At 44.9% G+C, this 17,398-nt stretch overlaps 1 long non-coding RNA gene across 2 annotated transcripts in view; it reads left to right on the forward strand.

Moving 5' to 3' along the window:
• LOC134761751 (uncharacterized) overlaps window positions 1-17,398 on the forward strand; it is a 292,218-nt gene that overhangs the window by 149,987 nt on the left and 124,833 nt on the right. The window lies entirely within an intron of this gene.

Genomic DNA, 17,398 nt, shown 5'->3' on the forward strand with positions numbered 1-17,398 from the left:
CTTCAAGCTAAGAATTGGGGAAACACACCAGAAAATTCCTTGATAATGTCAGAGTGCTATGCAAAGGTGGAGGGTTATTATTACTGTTCTTCGTTTTGCAATAACTCAGCACAGGCAGAGGTCATGGTCAAGTTGACTGTATGGTGGGTGCATGGCTTACATGGTTACAAGGGAAGGTTGCTTCCCTTGAATACATCTCCATCCTCTGGATACTGGGGTCTTCTATCAGCTGGAGGGGCCTTAACTTGGTCTTTGGATGTTGATATGTTTTTGGATAATACTCTCTCTTTCTTACACACACACACACACACACACACACACACAGTACTTTCTCTTGTTGTTTGTATTGGCCTTCAAGTTCTTGGTTGCATTATACGGTGAGCTGGAACTCTTGATAAAGGAGTTCTGTACAGTGATGACAAGAATTGATTTCCAATTTCCTGCAGAATGACTCTATCATTGCTAGTGACTCAGGCAATTTAGCTCATATTCCAGGCCTGCCTGGGGGTTATAGATCACACTGACAGCTTCCCAGTTATGCAGGAGGTGGATTTTGACAAGATGAGGAAAGGGACATTTTCAAAGAGTCTTGCACTGGGGATGGCCAGAAGGGAATGGCTGCCCCAGGGCTTTGGGCCATATGAGTGTCATGTTGAGAGTAGACATGTCTTTGCTGTCATGGGGATGCTGGTTCATGGTTGGGCTTCCATTAGCTGCCCAGGCCAGCCCTTCTCCTCACCCCATAAACTGTCCAGTCCTGCTCAATCACAAGAACATTCTATTCCCCAGCCAAAAGACAGAGGGGATACATTTCCTTTAGTTTCCTCCTACAAAATAACCTTTAGATGGCATGAGGAGAGGGCAAAACAAAGTGTGCAATATGCATGTATTTAACAAGCTGCCTGGGGCCGGGTGTGGTGGCTCACGCCTGTAATCCCAGCAATTTGGGAGGCCGAGACGGGTGGATCATGAGGTCAGGAGATTGAGAACATCCTGGCTAACACAGTGAAACCCCGTCTCTACTAAAAATACAAAAAATTAGCTGGATGTGGTGGCGGGCGCCTGTAGTACCAGCTACTCGGGAGGCTGAGGCAGGAGAATGGTGTGAACCCGGGAGGTGGAGCTTGCAGTGAGCCCAGATTGCAGCCACTGCACTCCAGCCTGGGCTACAGAGCGAGACTCCCGTCTCAAGAAAAAAAAAAAAAAAAGAAAAGAAAAAAGAAAGAAGGAAAAACAAGCTGCCTGGCTTGGTGGAGGGTGCATGGGAGAACTAAATTGGTTTTGTTTTTAGTTTTCTCATAGGCTCTTCCATGTACTGTTTGTGCAAACTTGGGCACGTCATGTAGCCTCTCTGAGCTTCAGCTGATTCATCTGTTAATGGAGACAATTATATTACCTATGGGGTTGCTTGGGAGAGGGGGTTAGATGAAATAATTTGTAAGAGCTCAAAATTAGTTGAATCAGAATCTGTTTTCTTGTTGGATTCTTCTCTTCATTTAACAACAAGCCCTGAGCACTTATTTTGTTTCTGCTTGCATCAGGCCTTGCGGACACAACAGAAGTGTCTTAGTTCATTTGTGCTGCTATGATAAAATACCACAGACTGGGTAATTTACAAAGAATGGAAATTTATTTCTCATGGTTCTGGAGGCTGGGAAGTCCAAGACCAAGATGCTGGCAGGTTTAGTGTCTGGTGAGGAATTGGTTTCCATTTCCAAGAGAGCACCTGGTGGCTGCATCCCCAGGAGGGGAGAAACACTGTGTTCCCACATGGCAGAAGGGCGGGAGAGTGCTCCCTTTAACCTTGAGTCCTTTTATAATAATCCATTCATGAGGGCAGAGCTCTCATGACTTAATCACTTCCCCAGTGATTAATCACTTCCTCAATGATTTTGAGAGATCATTGAGAGCTGGCCCAATAAGAGGGGCTTCCTGGGGAAGGTGGGCACTTGAACACCTCTTGGTACCACTACAATGGAGATTAAGTTTCAACACATGAATATTGGAGGGAACACATTTAAGCCATAGTGAGTAGTGATGGAGAAACAAGGAATGCACACAAACAATTCAATGAGATGGCTTGTTAAATAATGGAACTGCTGTTCCTCTGTTCCCTGGCTGGGTGGGCACTTTCCTCTAAGATCCCGTAGCTCCTTGTGCTGACCCTATCTCTGCATGTTCTCATCCTATTGCACTTCTCTGTGCTCTGCTGATTGGGCCCAGACCAAGGACTCTGTGAAAGGAGAGGGGGCCATTTCTCATGGATCTCTGGACCCTTGGTGTCAGGTACATGCTCCAGGACATAGTAGTGCTATCTTTATGTGCTTTTTTTTACCATGAAAGGGTGGTTCATGGGTTGCACAGAGGGTTGGGTTTGGCCAATCTGATTTTTGAATTCCTTGATAACTTGGCTGCTCCTGAACTTCTCAGCTTGATGAGATCCTAATTTCCCACGTAGGCAAGGCCTTGGTGTTACACCCACCCTGATGCTACCTAAGCTTCTTTCTGCCATGTTCTGGCTTTTACTGTCAGCCCAGTTCTGCTTTGGAAGGAAAAGGCAATATGCCCCAGTGGTCCCCACTGGAGTGGCAGCTGTTTGACACCGCATCTGTGCCTATGTCCTATTTATCACTCATACTTAGGTTCACGTCACCTTTACTACCAAGGTAGCCCTTGAATCTAAAATACTGGTCAGTGCCTTCCTTCACTGTCCCTGGAAAAGTCTTAATTTCTATAGTTTTTTTTATGTCTGTAAAGGAAAGATAATAATCACTGATATATTCATTTGTATCTATATATTTATTTATTTTTAGAGATGGAGTCTTGCTCTGTTGCCCAGGCTGGAGTGCAGTGGCTCAATCATAGCTCACTGTAGCCTCAAACTCCTGGGTTCAATCAATCCTCCCACCTCAGCCTCCTGAGTAGCTGGGACTATAGGCGCACACCACCACATCTGGTTTGTCAATATTATTAGATGATTGTTTGAAATAATGTAGGGAAAGTGCAAAGTAATGAGTAGGACACAAAAAGGTGGAAGAGTAATTAGTATTATCCCTGTTGAGTGATAGACAAATGTACGTATACTGCTTTGTAGAAGATTTAACACAGAGACTGGGTTTTCCCTTTCTCAGCAGACTCAGCAGGTGCATTTCTTTGCATTTACTCATTCATTCATTTTCATCTGCTGAACCTGCATGGATTGCATGTACTAGATAAAGCAGCTCTCCTCAGGGTGCACATTGAAACGAAGGACAGTGATCTGCCTCCCAGAGTCATCCAAGCAATGCAGACCATAGCCATGTTAGGACCAGGAGGCCTGCTGTGTGGGCTGTGATGCTGAACTAAGCCTAATTCATTTAATCCGCATCACAACTCTATGAGGTGGGTCCATGACTACCTCTGGTTTGCAGATGTGGAAACTAAGGCAGAGGGTAGGAAACTGGCTCAAAGTCCCATTGAAGCAGCATCGTTGTCTGGGGTAGATACCTGAGATTCGTTGTCTCATGGCTATGGAAAACTAGGACGTGGACACACAGAGGGTGAGGTTCAGAGTGAAAGTTTAATAGGCAAAATAAAGAGAAGAGATCTCTGCGGTAGAGAGGGATCCCTGAGAAGTGGGTTGCTGCTTCCAGGGTGAAATGCAGGAGGTTTTATAGGTGAGCTTGAGGAGGCGGTGTCTGATTTACATAGGGCACGAGAGATTGGTTGGACCAGTGTGTCATTTGCATACAGCATGAAAAACTGGTTAGTGCTAGGTGTGCCATCTGCATAGGGTGTGAATTTCTCATATGATATGGTTTGGGTCTGTGTCCCTGCCCAAATCGCACATTCAATTGTAATCCCCAACGTTGGAGGTGGGGCCTGGTGGGAGGTGATAGAATCATGGGGGTGGATTTCCCGCTTGGTACTGTCCCGAATCTTTTTTTATGCAGATGGGTTATCTACCTGGCCGGCATCATGTTGCCCGTTTCTTTACTGTACGCATGGTGACGAAGAAAAGGGAAGATGGAGCTTCCATGTTGAACATGCCTGGCCCCCAGGTAGCCCTTTTCTATTGGCACAGCTGCTGGCATTCACCTGTGCAAGCTTCCAGCTTGCTTTTCTATGTCTGCAGCTTGATTTTACAGGCTGTTCTTTGGTAGAAAAGAAATGATTTGGGGGCTGCTTTGTTTTTGTTAAAAGAGAAATTCCTCCAAGGACTCTTACCATCAGTATCTGCCTAAATAATTTCTTTCTATGTTCTGAATCACCACGAGAGGGTAGAGCAGACATTTGAACTCAGGCCCTGTGCTCTTAAACATGACATGATATCTTACCTAAGTGGTGGATGTAGACAGATGATTTTCCATGTGATGGGGTCAACACAACCCCCAGAAATGGGCTATCATCACCCTGCTTTTGTTAGTACTTAATGCATACCCATTATCAAAACTCTTCTTTTTTTTTTTTTGAGATGGAGTCTTGCTCTGTTGCCCAGGCTGGAGTGCAGTGGCATGATCTCAGCTCACTGCAACCTCTGCCTCCTGGGTTCAAGTGATTCTCCTGCCTCAGCCTCCCATGTAGCTAGGATTACAGGCACGCACCACCACGCCTGACTAATTTTTGTATTTTTAGTAGAGACAGGGTTTCACCATGTTGGTCAGGCTGGTCTCGAACTCCTGACCTCATGATCCACCTGACTCGGCCTTCAAAGTGCTGGGATTACAGGCATGAGCTACCGCGCCTGGCCATCAGAAGTCTTTTTTATTGCTCTGTAATAATTATACATATTTATGGGCTACATGTGACATTTGATATATTGTATAATGTGTAATGATCAAATCAGGGTAATTAGAATACCCATCACCTCAAACATTTATCATGTCTTTGTTTTGGGAACTTTCCGGTTCTTCTCTTCTAGCTATTTTGAAATATACAATGAATTATTGTTAACGGTAGTCACTCTACCGTGCTATCAAAGACTAGCACTTATTCCTTCTGTAACTGTATTTTTGTACCTATTAACCTCTCATCCCTGTCCTTCCACCCTTCTCAGTCTCTGGGAATCATCACTCTACTTTCTGCCTCCATGAGATTGACTTTTTAAGCATATGAATGGGAACCTGCTATTATTGAAGTCTTAGACAGCACAAGTAATTGCTGGAGACCCAGATACTGAGTACACACATGTATGTGGAACTATGAATGTGAACACATACACATACATGCACACACACATGTACACATGCACCCGTATGCAAGCACACAGTTATGATAAAAGGACTGATATGGCTTGGATCTGTGTCCCTGCCCAAATCTCACGTCCAGTTGTAATCCTCAACGTTGGAGGTAGGGCCTGGTGGGAGGTGATTGAATCATGCGGGTGGATTTCCTGCTTGGTACTGTGTCGTGATAGAGAGTGAACTCTCATGAGATCTGGTTGTTTAAAAGTGTGTAGCATCTTCCCCCCGCCTCTTCCTTCTGCTCTGGCCATGTACGATGAGTCTGCTTTTCTTCTTCACCTTCTGCCATGATTGTAAGTTTCCTGAGGCTTCCCCAGAAGCCGAGCAGATGCCAGCGCCATGCCTTCTGTACAGCCTGCAGAACTGTGAGCCAATTAAACCTCCTTTCTTTACAAATTACCCTGTCTCAGATATCTCTTTATAGCAATGCAAGAACTGACTAATACAAGGACAAAACCACAAAGCCACAGAAGCAAGGGCTAATGATGCAGCTCTGCAGAAGACACACTGATTTCCCCCTAGTCCTTCAGCCCAAAAGAATTATTTTGTAGAAATCCAGGCTGGATGCAGTGGCTCATGCCTGTAGTCCCAGCATTTTGGGAGGCCAAGGAGGGTGGATCACCTGAGGTTAGGAGTTCAAGACCAGCCTGGCCAATATGGTGAAACCCCATCTCTATTAAAAATATAAAAATTAGCCAGGCATGGTGGCACATGCCTGTAATCCCAACTACTTGGGAGGCTGAGGCAGGAGAATCACTTGAACTCAGGAAGTGAAGTTTGCAGTGAGCTGAGATTGCGCCACTGCACTCTAGCTTGGGTGATGGAGTGAGACTCTTGTCTCAAAAAAAACAAAAAAAAAAAAAAAGAAAAAAGAAAAAAAGGAAATAGAAATCCTTGTTAAACTTCATTCCAAATGATGGAGGCTCAGCTTGACTAAGGCAACACGAAGCTAAGATTGGCTGAATATGTCTTGAGAAGCATTTCTGAGCTGGGCTCTGTGTTGAGTGGGCCCTTTCACAGACATTATAATATGCAAACATCCGCAATGTCATTTCTCCATGAGAACCATTATTTCCATTTTATAGTTGGAGAGACTGAGGGCTCAGGCCAGTGTCCTTAGGTCATGGAACTGTGAAAGGAATATAAAATCTCGGGACCCCAAACTCACTATGCCAAAGGGAAAGTTAAGCTTGGGAAACTGAGTCATGCAAACACAGCCTTCCCTTTGTTCACAGAGCTGTAATTTCACATGCTCACTTTATCTTGTATAAAATGTAGATCTACTCAGAGCTAGATGAATGCGTAATTGACCCCCTGACCCTGTTGTCTCTTTTCACATGTAATATGTAAATTCAGCAAGTGCTGATCAAAGCCTCACAGGAATATTGCCACCTGTTACCCCCATCTGCCCTCCCCTTTTCTTCTTTCCTCCTTCCCTTCCTGCCTGCTCTTTCCTCTTTAATTTTTTTTTTTTTTGAGACGGAGTCTTGCTGGGTTGCCCAGGCTGGATTGCAATGGTGCGATCTTGCCTCACTGCAACCTCTACCTCCCGGGTTCAAGTGATTCTCCTGCCTTAGCCTCCCCAGTAACTGAGATTACAGGTGCCTGCCACCATGCCTGGTTAATTTTTGTATTTTTAGTAAAGATGGGGTTTCACCATGTTGGCCAGGGTGGTCTCAAACTCCTGACCTCAGGGGATCCACCCTTCTCAGCCTCCCAAAGTCCTGAGATTACAGGCATGAGCTACTCCCAGCCCCCTTTAACTATTAAGGTCCTCAAAATCCTATTTGAAGAATGCACAGGCCACAGATCCTACTGTAACTTTTGTCTGTTTTTCCTGGGTGTGTCCTCAACTGTGGCAAAATAAACCTCTAAATTGATGGAGATTTGTCTCAGACACCTTTTGGTTTACAGAGCTGGCAAGGGACAGAGACAGGATTCCAACCAACACCTCCTGAATTCCAGTTCACTATTCCTTCCAGAATAATAGACACCATTTCCCACATATGCTCTGAGGATACTGATTGTGACAGATTGGCTTACTAGTATTAATCTGCTGTGTTTCACGTGACTGTCAAGAGCTGGCAGATCTCTTTGTCTAATTCCTCTTCTGAGTACAAGATCCCAATTAATGCCCTGGCCTCAGCCCTCATTCTCCTCCCGTCAGGAACTCCAGCTGAGCTCTTCACACACCATTCACAGCCTGCCCCGTGGAATCAGTTTTCTCTGATCTGCTCCTTTCCCTGCCTCCTTCCAGAAGCTGCCAGTCATGTGGGCTTTCATTCATTGCTTCCAGGGATCGAAAGAGACAATATAATCGCTCCCTCTACACCTGTCAGGTAGAGGCTGCATTAGGCAGCTTGTTTGAGCTTGTTTTTAGTTCCAATCAAAGTGATTGAAACAGATGTACCTCGTGGGTCTTATTAAACGGCAGGGAAAATTACTCATCAGGCATCTGACTTGTTCCATGAATTCTTTGTATGCAGACAACGCTGCCTTTCTCCCCTTAAATAAACAAGTGTTTAGTTTGCTGATCAATAGTTAAGATTGGGCTGGCTGGAGAAGAATCCGTTTAATCACAGGCACAGAATGGCAAACGGCCTATTGCAATGCTCCCCTGCTAAGATTTTAGGAGTAATTTTTCCCTTTGACAGAGAGAAACATTATCTGCTTCTCATTCATTTACTTATTTATTTGTTTATTCAATAAATATTGACTGGGCACCTACCACACCATGTGCCGAGTCTAGCGTTAGGTATTAGGAATGTTTCAGTAATGGATTTGACATGGGCCCTGCTTCCGGGAAGCCCACAGTCTGGAGGACGTAGAAATAAATGCACAAACAATTGCAGTAGAAGTACAAGAGATAACAGACTGCTCATTCAAGCCCTGTTTTTGGATATGGGTCATGGAGACAGCTTCTAAAGTGGCTCTTGATGCTGTCTACCTCCTGACATCCATGCCCACGTGTGATCCCCTGCCCTTGAGTCAGGGCTGGACCTATGACTTGCTTCTAATAAACAGAATATGGCAAAAATGATGGGATGTCACTTCCGAGATTTGGTAACTCTTGTGGATTGAATTGTGCCTGCCCGCAAAAGATATGTTGACGCCCTAACCTCTAGTATCTTAGAATGTGACCTTATTTGCAAATAGGGTCTTTGCAGATGTGCTCAAGTTAAGAGAAGGTCATTAGGGTGGGCCCTAATCCAGCATGACTGGAGTCCTTACAAAAGGGCCATATGGGGCTCAGCATAGTGGTTCATGCCTGTATTCCCAGCACTTTGGGAGGCCAAGGTGAAAAGATCACTTGTGGCCAGGAGTTCAAGACCAGCCTGGGGAACATGGCATGATGTGGTCTTTACAAAAAATAAAAATAAAAAATAGCCAAGCATGGTGGTGCATGCCTGTAATCTCAGCTACTTGGGAGGCTGAGGAGGGAGGGTCACTTGAGCAGAGGAGTTTGAGGTTGCAATGAGCTATGATGGCGCCACTGCACTCCAGCCTAGGTGACATAGCGAGACCCCATCTCTCAAAAAAGGGGGAGATTTGGACACAGAAGTGGATATTGAAACTGAAACATCCTTCCTACCTCAACGTCCCGAAATGCTGAGATTCCAGGTATGAGCCACATGCCTGGTCAGAATCTGCATTTTTTTTTTTTTTTTTTGAGACAGGGTCTCACTCTGTGTACAGGATGAGTGCAGTGGTGCAATCACAGCTCATTGCAGCCTCAAACTCCTGGGCTCAAGCAATCCTCCTGCCTCAGCCTCCTGAGTATTAATAGCTGGGACGACAGGCATTTGCCACCATGTCTGGTTAATTTTTTGTGTTTTTTGTGGACACTGGGTTTCACCTTGTTGCCCAGGCTGGTCTAGAACTCCTGAGCTCAAGGGATTCTTGTGCCTTGGCCTCCCAAAGCACTGAGATTGCAGGTATGAGCCACTGTGCCTGGCTGGAATCTACATTTTTAACAAGCATTTCAGCCTATTTAGTTGTAGGGGCTCTCAGATAGCACTTTGGGAAGCTGTGCTGTGCAGGGTGGGTACGAGAATGAGAAGCCAGAGGCATGGAGCCTGGAGAGGTGGGACAAGCCTTTTTTTTTTTTTTTTTTCTTTTTTTGGCACGGAGGCTTGCTCTTTCGTCCAGGCTGGAGTGCAGTGGCACAACCTCGGCTCACTGCAACTTCCGCCTCCTGGGTTCAAGTGATTCTCCTGCCTCAGCCTCCTGAGTAGCTGGGATTACAGGTGCCTGCCACCATGCCCAGTTCATTTTTATATTTTTAGTAGAGACGGGTTTCACCATGTTGGCCAGGCTGATCTCGAACTCCTGACCTCAGGTTATCTGCCCGCCTCAGGTTATCTGCCTTGGGCCATTTGAGTATGATTTTCTACCTCTAAGGCCTAGGCAGGAACCTTTGTTATATCATTCTCATTACACGTAGATATCTGGATTGACCACATGGAGGAAATGGAAGGAGGTGTAGATCTAGAAACCATGTCAAGGGGGAGTGAGTCCTGCTTCAGGTTTGAAAAAGTTAAACATATTCAGAATGGATACGGATGCAACATAAAATGATAGGAATTTACTACAGGAGGTGATTAGGTCATGAGGGTGAAGGGGGAGTTGTGCACTTATAAGAAGGACCCCAGAGAGCTCTCTAGCTCTCTTTCTGTTGTGTGAGGATATAAGGAAAAGGCAGCCATTTGCAAACCAGGAACTGGGCCCTCACCAGACACCAACCTGCTGGCACTGTGATCTTGGACTTCCCAGCCTCCAGAACTGTGAGAAATAAATATTTGTTGTTTAAGCAACCCAGCCTTTGGTAATTTGTTATAGCTGCACAAATGGACTAAGCTACTACCCAATGTCCAATCTCTTCTTCTTTAGTTACAGAGCTATATTTATTTTATTTTATTTTTGAGATGGAGTCTCACTCTGCCACCCAGGCTAGAGTGCAGTGGTGTGATCTTGGCTCCCTGCAACCTCTGCCAGCCAGGTTCAAGTGATTCTCCTGCCTCAGCCTCCTGAGTAGCTGGGATTATAGCCATCTGCCACCATGCCCAGCTAATTTTTGTATTTTTGGTAGAGACAGAGTTTCACCATGTTGGCCAGGCTGGTCTCGAACTCCTGACCTCAGACAATTTACCTGCCTTGGCCTCCCAAAGTGTTGGGATTACAGGCGTGAGCCACTGTGTCCAGCCAGAGCCCTATATTTTCGAAGGTAGGTCTTGCTTGGCTAAAAATTCTTATTTCTCCGTCTCCCTGGTGATGGGATTTCCAATGAGATTGAATCAGAAATTATCAGGTGGGAATTTGGAAAAGCTCTTTAAAGGGAGTCTTTTGCTTCCCCACCACCTCATCCTCTTTCTTCCTGCCTGAAGCACGGGCATGATGCCTGGAGCTCCTGCAGCCATTTCTGACTATGGGATAATCTCCAGGATAAAAGCCATTCGCTGAAGATGCTGGGACAGGAACACTGGAGAAGAAGGCTAGGCTTGGATGATTTTATGGAATCATCACAACTGCCATAGACTGCCTTCCTTTGGACTTTTTTATAGGAGAAAAAGAAAAATCCCGATTTTGTTTATGAGCCAGTGTTTCTTCAGGTCTCTGTTGCTGGCATATTAGTCAGAAACAATCAAATAAATGCAAACACTTTACACAGTGCGCAGCCCCTTGTAAGCATTTACTGAATGGTACCTGTCATGATTGTGGCCATGGTTTAGTGATGGTTATAATAAGCTTGGCATAAACTGCTTTGAGCTCGTTAAAGCCTTGGTATTGCTTTTCCTGGCTTAGAGCCTCTGGTTCAATTTCAGATACACAAACTCAAATGATTACCAGCAAGGTTTCCTTAGTTCTTCCATCATGGTGCATTCCACATTCATCTTTAACCTATTCCTAATGTAGTCCTTTATTCTGGAAGTATCATCGGCTCCATTTTGCAGGTGAGAAACCGAAGCTCAGGGAAGCGAATTTACTACTCACACAACATCATGTTGTTGCGTGATGCATTGAACCCAGGACCAACCCGTTTTCTTGAAGCTAGAATGATAGCGCAGAGTGTTGTAAAGAAAAGAACACTGAGTTTGCAGGTTGACAGATTTGTGTGTTAATCTTGGCACTGGTGCTTCCCAATTGTGTGACCTTGGGCAGTGAGTTAATTTTTTTGTGTGTGTGTGATGGAGTTTCACTCTTGTGTGAGTTCATTTTTTTAAGCCTTAGTTTCTCGTCTGTAAAATGGGGGCAATAAATATAGCACAGATTACTTACTACCTAATATGAGTGAAGTGCCCAGACCATGAGCACAACACAGGACAGGCACGTGGGAAAAGGTGGTCTGTGCTACTTTGTCCTCCCTTCAGGATTTACAGGAACCACAGAAGATCACCCCATCAGAGGCGTGTGAACCAGAGCAACTCCATCTTGAATAGGAGCTGGGTAAAATGGGGCTGATACCTACTTGGCTGCACTCCCAGATGGTTAAAGCATTTCAAGTCACAGGATGAGATAGGAGGTCAGCACAAGATACAGGTCATAAAGACCTTGCTGATAAAACAGGTTGCAGTAAAGAAGCCGGCCAAAACCCACCAAAACCAAGATGGCAACGGGAGTAACCTCTGGTCGTCCTCACTGCTACACTCCCACCAGCGCCATGACAGTGTACAAATGCCATGGCAACATCAGGAAGTTACCTTATATGGTCTAAAAAGGGGAGGCATGAATAATCCACTCCTTAATTAGCATACCATCAAGAATTAACCATAAAAATGGGCAACCGGCAGCCCACAGGGCTGCTCTGTCTATGGAGTAGCTATTCTTTTATTCCTTTACTTTCTTTTTTTATTTTATTTTATTTTATTATTATTATACTTTAAGTTTTAGGGTACATGTGCACAATGTGCAGGTTAATTACATATGTATACATGTGCCATGCTGGTGTGCTGCACCCATTAACTTGTCATTTAGCATTAGGTATATCTCCTAATGCTATCCCTCCCCCCTCCCCCCACCCCACAACAGTCCCCAGAGTGTGATGTTCCCCTTCCTGTGTCCATGTGTTCTCATTGTTCAATTCCCACCTATGAGTGAGAATATGTGGTGTTTCGTTTTTTGTTCTTGTGATAGTTTACTGAGAATGATGATTTCCAATTTCATCCATGTCCCTACAAAGGACATGAACTCATCCTTTTTTATGGCTGCATAGTATTCCATGGTGTATATGTGCCACATTTTCTTAATCCAGTCTATCATTGTTGGACATTTGGGTTGGTTCCAAGTCTTTGCTATTGTGAATAGTGCCGCAATAAACATACGTGTGCATGTGTCTTTATAGCAGCATGATTTAAAGTCCTTTGGGTATATACGCAGTAATGGGATGGCTGGATCAAATGGTATTTCTAGTTCTAGATCCCTGAGGAATCGCCACACTGACTTACACAACGGTTGAACTAGTTTACAGTTCCACCAACAGTGTAAAAGTGTTCCTATTTCTCCACATCCTCTCCAGCACCTGTTGTTTCCTGACTTTTTAATGATTGCCATTCTAACTGGTGTGAGATGGTATCTCATTGTGGTTTTGATTTGCATTTCTCTGATGGCCAGTGATGGTGAGCATTTTTTCATGTGTTTTTTGGCTGCATAAATGTCTTCTTTTGAGAAGTGTCTGTTCATGTCCTTAATAAACTTGCTTTCACTTTACTCTATGGACTTGCCATGAATTCTTTCTTGCGTGAGATCCAAGAACCTTCTCTTGGGGTCTGGTTCGGGACCCCTTCCCTGTAACAACCCCATTTGGATATATTAATTATGGGTAGGGGATGACCTTCACATGGTCACAGCATGTCAATCCAAACCGATCAGTAAAGCCAAAGATGGTTCTAAGGCCCCTTCCTCTATCTAGTGTGGCCAGAAATCCTTCAAGGCAGCTGCCTGAATTTTGTAAGGCTGATGGTTAATCTTTTTCCCTTGGGAAGACTGCCTTAGTGGTCTGCTAAGGTGTCATTTGCAGGAATAATTGGTTTGACAATAGACACACTAAGAGAAGCATCTCTGAATCCTGTGCCTACAGCCTGGGTTCCTATCACTGAGGCTCCTGGGAGCTCCCTCTCATTCCCTAAGCCAAATAGATGACACCAAGGAGAGAGAGAGAAATCTTTGAAGTGGAAGAAGGCACTTGGACTAATGGCATAATTACTCCAGAGAATCATTTGCAAAGTAATTATGGACTGTTGTTAGGATGCTCTAGCATTTTTTTTTAAGTAATAAGGCTTTGGTTTGAGTGAGTGATTTGGGGAAAAAAAGGCAATAATATGTGTGTACATTTCAACAGGAGAGAAACACTTTTCATGGCCCTTTTCATAAACCAGCATGCCCGCTTTCCCGCCTCCCTAGTGCAACACCAGAAACTAACCCAGAACCCCCTCGACGGGCCCCAGTGGGCATTGCTGCATCCTCTGCCCTGCTTTGAACATCTCTGGTATTCAAATGCAATTTTGAGAAACACTGGCTATAGAACAATTTCCTAAGAAATGCATTTCCCACGAGGACAGGAAGATTTGAGGCCATGTTGTCAGTGTAATGAAGCCAGGAGTCTTCAATGTGGGAAAGTCCTGGAGCCGCTCTCATGGGCACTTCAGACCAGAGCTGGGCTTCCCTAACTTCTGGCCCACCTGATAGGATGTCTGTGGGTTCCCATCTCTCACTGTGGGCCCCACGGCTCCCTTGCACCCAGCCTACTGCCTCTGCTTAGATGGGCCGTGGGTAGCTAATTGAGATACGTATCACAATTTTAACTTTTAAAATATCATATTAGTTTTACATTAGGATAAATGGGGTACATGGAAAGGCTGTAACAGAGCATGATTCTCTGCCTACACTTAGCACACTGGTTATGTCCAGCTGACATCCTAGAGACGACTCCAGGGATGCATGGGAAGCAGGGACCGAGATTGAGGTTGCTCTTTCTAGATGGAAATTCAGTCTCAAGATGGAGGTGATGGAGGAGCAGGGAGCTGGAAGGACTGAGATTTGGGTGCATCCATCCAGGCCCTCCCTGAGTTGGGCCCCTCGATCCCAGAGGAAGCAGGGACCATTCAGGCAGCCTGGCACAGAGCCGGTAACAATTGTCACTAATTATAACTCCTGTTTCCTGAGTTTCTAGAAAGGCCAAACCCATTCTCATTTGATCTCAGTGACAAAGGAACAGCGAGCCAGAGAGGGGAGGAATTTGCCCAAGGCCTCCCTGCCTCTCAAAAAAGAACTTTCACTTGAGGAGAGACAGCAAAGCCAGGGTTGCACAGAAATCAGATGTCCCATAGTCTTGCCTCACGGTGTTGCTGAGCTGAGGGACCTGGGTCGCGTGGGGCAGCCTGCAGATTCCTAGGAGGGGCTTTGTGGACATCATCTTTTGGTTCTGTCTGGGGCTGGCTTTTGCAGTCAGGTGGCCCACTAGCCACAGAACTGGACTCTTGTGATAGGACTGAACTGGGGTTCACTTACCTGGTGCAGTGAAACTAGATATCCACACTGAGGTTTTTGCAGCAATAGTGTAAACTAGAAATACAATTCTGAGTCCCCCAACCAACTGAAAGAACCCCCTCCTGGCTGAGGGGATCCTAAGAAAACCCAAAAAACTAGTTCAGCCCATGAGGTGAAGGGGAGGTCCGTTATGTACTGTTACACCCCCTCCCTTTGGGGTTTAGGCACAACTGACCAGCACTAACATTAAAATAGAGATAATGAAACCACAAAACAGACTCTGTGGCAATAAGATACCAAATTCCAATCTGACCCTGGTATAGCATCACATGACAAATAGCAGGCCCTAAAGGAAATCAAATATACTTCTTTAACATATTTTGAAATGGTTCTGCAAAGCAATCTCTAGTGGGGGAAGTCTGCATTCTGTAAAGAATCTGCTTCCTGGGCCGGGCGCGGTGGCTCACGCCTGTAATCCCAGCACTTTGGGAGGCCGAGGCCGGCGGATCACGAGGTCAAGAGATCAAGACCATCCTGGCTAACACGGTGAAACCCCGTCTCTACTAAAAATACAAAAAATTAGCCGGGTGTGGTGGTGGGTACCTGTAGTCCCAGCTACTCGGGAGGCTGAGGCAGGAGAATGGCGTGAACCTGGGAGGCGGAGCTTGCAGTGAGCCAAGATTGCGCCACTGTACTCCAGCCTGGGGGACAGAGTGAGACTCTGTCTCAAAAAAAAAAAAAAAAAAAAAAAAAAGAATCTGCTTCCTTTTCTAGGTCTTTTTTCTGATCAAGGAGATATTTAGTTAAGAGTCTGACACCTTTTAAGATCTGAAAAGAGACATTTACCATCTATTTTCTCTGAAGCCTGTTACTTAGAGGCATCATCTGCGTAACAAGAACTTTGGCTTCCATAACCCCTGTTATCTTAACTCAAGCATTTCTTTATGCTGACTTCAACTCTTAGACAAAGCTTAACTCTTTCAACCAATTGCCAATTAGGAAATCTCTGAATCCACTTATGACCTGGAAGCCCTGCTCCACACCCTCAAGATATCCTGCTTTTCCAGCCCACACCAATATATACTTTCCATGTATTGATTTATGTCTTTGCCTGTAGCTTCTCTCTCCCTAAAATGTATAAAACCAAGTTGTAACCCCACCATCTTGAGCACATGTTCTCAGTACCTCTTGAGACTGTGTTCCAGGCCATAATCACTCATATTTGGCTCAGAGTAAACCTCTTTAAATATTTTACAGAGTTTGGCTTTTTTCATCAACAATTGAAAGGAAAGCACATATTGCAAGACACCAAGCAAGGAGAATTGGGTAGCTCATACTTAAGACCTGACCTCCCCAATGGCTTGCAGGCAAGAGTTATTAAAGGCAGGGGTAAATTTTAGGAAAGTAGAAGCTACAGGCAAAATCATAAATCAATACATGGAGGTTACACATTGGTTTAAGCTTAAAAGTGTGGGATATCTTGAAGCGGGGGCTTGCAGGTTGTAGATAGACTCAAAGATTTTCTGATTTTCAATTGGTTAAGATAGAGAAGCTTTGTTTAAAAATTTAAAGTCGACAGAAAAAAGAAAGTTAGCTGTCAAGGGGGATTGACTTTCCTCAAGCCCCTCAGGAAGAAACTTATAATAAAGAGTGATAGTTAAAGTTTAGTCTTCACTTTCCCCTTATCTGGGGTCTAGTGCCAGCTGATCTGTTCCACAGGGTTCTCTAGTGGGGATCCAAGCCACTGAAAATCAACTCAGGGACATATATTAAGATGTTATTGTCAGAGGTGTGTAAACCAGAGTAACTCCATCTTTTTTTTTTTTTTTTTTTTTTGAGATGGAGTCTCACTCTGTCACCCAGGCTGGAATGCAATGGTGCAATCTCGGCTCACTGCAAGCTCCGCCTCCTGGGTTCACACTATTCTTCTGCCTCAGCCTCCCGAGTAGCTGGGACCACAGGCGCCTGCTACCACGCCCGGCTAATTTTCTGTATTTTTAGTAGAGACGGGGTTTCATCTTGTCAGCCAGGATGGTCTCGATCTCCTGACCTCATGATCCACCTGCCTTGGCCTCCCAAAGTGCTGGGATTACAGGTGTGAGCCACCTCGCCCGGCCAGCAACTCCATCTTGAATGGAGCTGGGTAAAATGAAGCTGAGACCTACTGGGCTGCATTCCCAGACAGTTAAGGCATTCTAAGTCACAGGATGAGACAGAAGTTCACCACAAGATACAGGTCATAAAGACCTTGCTGATAAAACAGGTTGCAGTAAAGAAGCTGGCTAAAACCCACCAAAATCAAGATGGCCATGAGGGTGACCTCTGGCCATCCTCACAGCTACACTCCCAACAGCACCATGACAGTTTACAAATGCCATGGAAATGTCAGGAAGTTCCCTTATATGGTCTAAAAAAGGGAGGCACAAATAATCCATCCTTTGTTTAGCATATAATCAAGAAATAACTATAAAAATGGGCAACCAGCAGCCTTCAGGGCTGCTCTGTCTATGGAGTAACTGTTCTTTTATTCCTTTACTTTCCTGATAAACTTGCTTTCACTTTACTCTATGGACACGCCCTGAATTCTTTCTTGCGTGAGATCCAAGAACCCTCTTTTGGGGTCTGGATCGAGACCCCTTTCCTGTAACATTATCTTTACTTTTTTAAATCAAAAATAAAATTCTAAGCACCAC

The sequence above is a fragment of the Pongo abelii genome, chromosome 6 (genome assembly GCF_028885655.2).
Source record: "Pongo abelii isolate AG06213 chromosome 6, NHGRI_mPonAbe1-v2.0_pri, whole genome shotgun sequence".
NCBI classification, from domain to species: domain Eukaryota; kingdom Metazoa; phylum Chordata; class Mammalia; order Primates; family Hominidae; genus Pongo; species Pongo abelii.